Genomic DNA, 7,231 nt, shown 5'->3' with positions numbered 1-7,231 from the left:
CCTTTTTTAAATGTTGCCTTACACATTTTTTAAATAAAAATTTTTGTCCACTCGTACTCTGGATGGTCAGGAGGCAGGGGGACGTACATGGAAGATCATACTTCTCAAAAGGTGAAGAGTGCCGGGAAGACCGACCTTGAGGTAGAGTTAGAAATGTCAGCCTTCTTGGACATACCAGTTGATTTCTTCGGAAAGTGATTAATTTGGTTTTCGCTCTGGCTTCCTCATCACCCCCACCCCCCTCATCACAAGGATAAATAAATAAAACAACGAAGAGGCCTTTTCCTCTTGGTTGTCTCTTGTTCTTTGTGGTGTGTCTAGCACACAGTTGTGCTTGGCAAGTGTGCATAAAAAGAAAAAAAGTAACTCAAGAATATTTAGTGATACTTTAAAATTGTATTTTCCTGTTAGAAATAAATGCCATTTATAAAAATAAGAAGAACCTTGTCATTTAGAGATCGGTATACCAAGTGCAGTAGGTTTGGGCTTGCGTTACTGCTGAAGACTTGCTTACTCAGAGCTGCAACTCTCAGTGGGAACCGCTGTGGATCAGACCCTGGTACCAGTCCACCTTCATCTTAGTTGCAATGTAGACCACAGTACATATCTCCTGTTTCAACATCACTCTAAGCAACCCCTGAAGTTGGAGCTATTCTCATCAAGCATCGGGGGGTATTTATTAATTCTGACCTTTTCATAAATGAGTGGTTTGTCTTGCTTTTGCCTCTACACTTTTCTGAAAATGTTTTAGAAGGTTATTCAAACTAAGGTAGACTATTGGAGCCATGCTCATGAAAAACTTTAAGAGAAATATTTGGGTTCCAATTTTTTATTTTGAGTGGAAGAGATATCTGTTTAATGCCATTACATAGAAAATGCTGATTTACTTTTCCTTTATGTCATTTACTGTGTTTATAATAAATATTTCTGTGGTATTTGATTCTCACACTGAGCATAAACTCTTTAAGTGGGGGGAGCAGGTCTGTTTGGCTCAGTATTGTAATCCCATGACCTAGCAGTGTGCCTAGAACATAGTGAATTGTACTAAATATTTGTTGAACAAAAGTTTGGAAAAAGCTGTGTAGTATATCTCCCTTTTAGAGTCTAGGGCACATTGACATAGTAAAGGCTTCGAGAAGTTTTCAAGTTAAACTGAAACATCTGATCCAGCATTTTCCAAGCTTTTTTCATAATAGGAATCCCCCCCCCCCGTACCACATCATATTGAACTATAATTTGGGAAATGCTACATTAAATCATTAGATCTTAAGTATCTAGAATGTATAGCATAAAGTTTAATCCCTCCTTTTATGACAACTCTTTGAAAGAAGCTCTCAAGCTTCTGACTTCAAACAAAACCTCTAGCCCATTCATTCCATACTCTAGATCTGTCCCATTTTGTCAGTCTCACTCTTGAAATGCACTCACCAAGAGTATAGTAAGTATCTAATACAATGCCAAGCTGTGTGCAGGGGATGCAATAGTTTAGAATCCAGAATGCCAGTCAGTATTGGGTAGATAGTCTGGCTGCTCAGCAGTGCTGTAATTTGGCAGGGCACATTCAGAGTAAGATTTAGTGAAGGAACTAAGAACCGTAAATTCTTACAGAATGTCTATCCAAACGTAAAAACTAAGGCAAGTAGTCAGTGGACTGTAGAAAAACCTTTCTCAATTCTTAGGTGTGAGAGTAAAGACGAATCAAAGATGAATAATTGTTCTCAGAGCGCCACCATAAATACAGCCAGCCAACAGAGCCATGAAGCTGAAATGTGGCGTTCTTAGAAAATAATTACCAGAAGCCCCGAATGGAGTGCCTAAGGCCAAGCTGATTCACAGACAGGTGGTCTTCTGTGGAACTGGCACAGGTGGCAGGCATTGCTGATCTCAAGGAAGACGCAGTACTTGTTTTAAATGTGATCACTTTGTCTTTTTCTATTGTCTAGTGCACCTTTTCCAATTAAGAAGTCATATTGTCGAAAGCTGACATCCCTAACTTGGATGCTGATATTCTCATTATTCAAAACTGTTGGTTTTCAGCTTTCTTTTCCAGAGAGAGTAACTGATCTATTAACTGTATCCAATCCATTTTGTGCAGCCTCAGGGAAAAATGACGTGCCCTGACTTTTTGTGGGTATAGTATCTCAACCACACCTCCCTTACAAATTTGGTCATTCCTAATATTTATACCTCTATAGCTCCTTCTGTCATGGTTTTGAAATCAGTTACCAAGTAATATGAAATGCCAGCTTAACCTGATGTACCATAATGATGCTAATATTCAAAGCATGACAAAAAGTTACTAATGACCTCTGAAGTTATCAACTGGAGCCAACTTTAGGTAAAGGATAACCAGGTTGGGAATGGGGGACTATGCTATATGCATATATACATATACATATACATGTATATGTATACACACACACACACATACATACACAAATCACGTAAAAAGTTGCCTTTGGTCTGCACCGTGCATGAAACATTAAACAATAGAATTGCCAGAGATTGTGATTAGCAGTAGTCTGAGAAGTATGGTGGATAACTTTCATTCCAGTGAGAACAAAGGCCACACGTTAGTATTAAGGGAAGACATTTAGGATGCATCAGTCAGACTGACTCTAATTACTAATTCTGTGTTAGGCATACTCTCCCAGATTTTATAGCATTGTACATGATTGGTCTATTCAAACTTTTGTTGAGAAAATAAGGTGGTGGATGTTCTCAGAGGAGCAACACATTCTCTGATCTTAAGGAACCTCTATAAGAGGAGAGATACAACATAATGGTTGAAAATTGCAATGAGAAAGGTACAAATAAAACACTATGAGAAAAGCAGAGCTGGGAGGATGACTTACTTTAAACTAACTAAAGGATACCTTGCTTGACCTCTCAGAAGCGTTTGACATTGATCACACCTTCATTTATGAAACACTTTCATCACCAGAGACACACCCTCCTGGTTTTCCTCCTACCTCAGCCCCTTTCTCAGTTTCTGTTGATCTTCTTTTCTTGATTTCCACGTGTTGAACTGTCCCAGGGCTCAGACTTCGGTCCTTTTCTCTAGCTACATTCAGTGGCTTTTAACTCAATCCACATGTTATCTCCAATATTAACCTCTCTCCTGAGCCCCAGACTTGTACCCAACCACCCGCTTGACATCCATCTTAGATGTCTAATACAAATGTTATTTGGCCAAAGCAGAACTTGGCTTTCCGTTCAAACCCACACCTCTTTCCACCCTTTCCTATCTTAAGAAATTCTACCTAGCTCCAAAGCCTACTGTTTTTACTTTCTAACCTAGTGATCTTTAATTCCTCTCTCCTTTCCAAATCCACATATAATCCATCAGCACATCCAAATGATTCTACCTTAAAATATACCCTGAATATATTGAATATTTACTTTTCCTCACTTCTGCTGTTACCACCTAAGTCTAAGCAACCATGATCTCACCTGAACTACCACGGTATCCTCTCATCTGGTCTCCCTGCTTCCGTTTTAGCTTTCCTTCAGTCTTTTCTTTAATATATAATGTCCTTCTTAAAGCATAAATGGCACTGTGGCAGTCCTTTGATCAAAATGTTACCATGTCTTTCTGCCTCACCCAAAATAGATCTAAAATTCCTCCCAGTTTCTGCTGTTTCGTTCCTGCTTCTGACCCCATCACTCTCTGCCTTTGCTGTGTTATTTCTCCGCTAGCCTCCTTGCCCTTCTGTCCCCTCAATAGGCAAGATCATTCTCCCTACAGGGACGTTGCACTATAAGGCTATGTAATTAATAGTTATTGAATGTTCACAATGTCCCAGGCACTGTTCTAAGTGTTTTTCCAGTTTTAACTTGTTACAGGCACTGGGGTTCTTGGGTTCCCCAAAACAAATTGAGAGGAAACCCCAGAGAAATTTCCAGACAGATGTTTTTAAGCTTATGCCCGAGCACAAGGGAGACAGCACAGAGAAAAGGCAGGTCCTCTGAGCTGACGGGGCTGGCTCTGCATGGCCGCCTTTATAAGCTGGGACAAATTGGCTTGAGTGGAAAGGTGGGCTTTTAGAAGTCTTCATGTCAGGGTAGGAAAAGAAAACAAGCAGATAAATTTCTGTAAATTTTTTGGAGCAGGAAGTGGAGAGGTGGTGGCATTCTTGCTGTTAGCTTATCTCGCATTCCTTCCTGCCACCTGGTCTATACTTGGCTTTCTAGCCACCTGATATTTTTTTCATTTCAAGGTCCAATCCCCTATACTGTCTTTTTTTTTTTTTTTTTTTTTTTTTTTTTAGAGAGAGAGAGGGAGAGGGAGACAGGCAGGGGGAGAGAGCAGGGGTAAGAGAGAAGCATCAAGACATTGCTTCACTTTAGTTGTGCATTGATTATTGTACGTGCCTTGACCAGGATCATATAGACAACCTTAGCGACCTTGGGCTCTAGCTGGCAATCTTTGGGCTCAAACTGGGGACCTTGGGATTATGTTGACCATCTGTGCTCAAGCCAGCAACCCGTGCTCAAGCCAACAACCTTGGGTTTCGAACCAGTGGCCTCAGTGTTCCAGACTGACACTGATCACCACCAGTCGGGCGTCCCATACTGCCTTTTTTTTTTTTTTTTTTTTAAGATTTTAGAGAGAGGAGGAGAAAGAGGTGGAGGGAGGAACAGGAAGCATCAACTCGTAATTGCCTCTAATATGTGCCTTGACCAGGCAAACCCAAGGTTTCAAACCCACAACTCAGACTTTTCAGGTCAACACTTTATCCACTGCGCCACCACAGCTCGGGTGACTGTCTTAAACTTATCTAATTTCAGAGTAATATGAGATAGTTACTGACATATTATCTGCATGGGGAAACAGGCATGGGACAATAAGTAACTTACTAGCATCACAAGGTGAGTGACAGAGCCGGGATTTAAACCTCGGCAGAATGAGCTTTGAGTCCACACTCTCACCCAGGTCCTGAGTTGCCCTATGGTCTCAATAGAATATAAGCATCATGAGAGGGTAGAGACATTCTTCTCTTCACCCCCATACTTCTAACGGGCTGACACATCATAGGACCTATAAGGTCAGTGGATAATGGGGGATGGTCACTTGGGGAACTCAGACTCGTGAACTTTGGCTAGGACCGCCCACAACCAAGTGCGCCAAAAGAAGCTTCACAGGAGCCGTTTGGAAAAAAGCTACCATCTACCAGCCAGTGGGATTTCACCACGTCATGTTAGCTCCACTTCCCTAGAGGGACCCCTTTAAATATCTCCCACGCAGTTTAATCCATGCAACTTCCCTGGCCTCTGTCTTACCTTGGGGCTAGGGAACCTTGCCGGCAGGATGCGCTGTACTCAATAAAGCCTTTTGTTATTCCACACTTTGTGGCTCCGAGCCCTCTTCCTTCCTTCTGGGGGGGGGGGGGGGGGGGATACTTTACATTTTAGTGCCCAAACCCGGGTACAGGACTTTATTAAGTAGCTGTTGAATGTATATGCTTCTATTAAATTCTGAGTAGGCTTAGAAAAGCTTCTTTGAAGAGGCTTTTGAACTGGAGCTTGAAGAAAGGGGAATTTTTCAAGAAATTGGGAAAAGAGAGAAGGAAAGTGAGTGACAGTGACAGCCAGGTGAAGCCCCATGAATAGAAGCTCAAAGAAAAGATTGTCCAGTTCAGCTGGAACCTCAGACATTGCTGGAGAGAGGAAAGGGTAAGGCGGGAAGGACACAGTCTGTTGACAAGAGTATGGAAAGCCTTGGGTACCAAAACCAGGCAAAGGAGAGGAGGTCGGATTTGGCGTGCAGTAAGAGCCACTGAATATTTTTAGTAGTTAGAGCAGTACGTTCAGAGCAACTGTTGGAGATGAGGGCTCAGGTGGCCGCACACAGCGAGGGTTAGAACAGGCTGGGTCTGGGACCCTAACTTCTCTTGCGCTGTCACAGTAGCCTCAGAACTGGAGCTTCGCCTGCACTCCTGTCCCGTCAATCCCTTCCTCCATCTGGCAGCCAGAAAGATCATTTAAATCTTCAGTTCAGTTCCCGTGATATTGTGATTTATAATAAATATATGTCTTTGCCCTCATTCCTGGCACAGAGCTCCTAAAACCCTTGGAATTTCCCAGTGTTGAGAGCAATCAAGGTGTCTTTTGTTATGTGAATGAGGTGATTTACAGAAAGCACCGAGGGTGGGGCTGGCTGCCTGGGGAAGCCAGGCTGCGATTAGAGGGTCGGAGCTCTCAGTCCTCACCCCACCTCTAGGCAGAGGGGACTGGAGCCTGAGTCAATCACAGCCATGCCTCAACTGAAGGCTCAGTAAAACCCCCAAAGGTGGGGGTTCAGGAAGCTTCTGGGTGAGGGATTCCATGGAGAATTGGGAGGAGTGGTGTCCTTTCCCACGCACCTTGCCTTATGCATCTCTTCCACCTGGCTGTCCCCAAGTTACATCCTTTTATGAGAAACTGGTAACCTAGTAAGTAGAATGCTTTCCTAGGTTCTGTGAGCAGCTCTAACAAATTAATTGAGCCCGAGGAGGAGGGGTTGTGGGAACTCCCAATATAACTGGCCAGAGGCACAGACATCAGTCTGGGTTTGCAGATGGCATCTGAAGTGGGCTGGGGCGGGGTGGGGGCAGTCTTCTGGGGCTCAGCTTTTCACCTCCAGAGAACTGTTTGGTGGTGGTGTGAGCAATCACCCCTTAACAATGAAATTGGAACCAGAAACATTTGAGGTCCATTTTCTCCTCTGCTTGAAATTTGTAAATGGCTTCCAATTGGCTTTACGCTACTCCAAATCCTTACCGTAATACAAACTTTGCAAGATCTGACTCCCCCACTAGATTCCTCCCCAATACTCTTCCTCTTCTTTATGATCCAACTATACCAGGGGTCGGGAACCTTTTTGGCTGAGAGAGCCATGAACGCCACACATTTTAAAATGTAATTCCGTGAAAGCCATACAACGACCCATGTATGTTATGCATTATCCAATAAAAATTTGGTGTTGTCCCGGAGGACAGCTTGATTGGCTCCAGCCACCTGCAACCATGAACATGAGCGGTAGGAAATGAATGGATTGTAATACATGAGAATGTTTTATATTTTTAACGTTTTTTGTTTATTAAAGATTTGTCTGTGAGCCAGATGCAGCCATCAAAAGAGCCATATCTGGCTCACGAGCCATAGGTTCCCAACTCCTAAACTATACTATACTTCTTTCAGATTCTCCAAGCATGAAGCTCTTATTATACATTCTTGCCTCTAATATTCT

Source organism: Saccopteryx bilineata, chromosome 12 (genome assembly GCF_036850765.1).
Source record: "Saccopteryx bilineata isolate mSacBil1 chromosome 12, mSacBil1_pri_phased_curated, whole genome shotgun sequence".
In the NCBI taxonomy this organism is placed as follows: Eukaryota; Metazoa; Chordata; class Mammalia; order Chiroptera; family Emballonuridae; genus Saccopteryx; species Saccopteryx bilineata.
Note: the sequence above shows the minus strand (reverse complement) of the source record.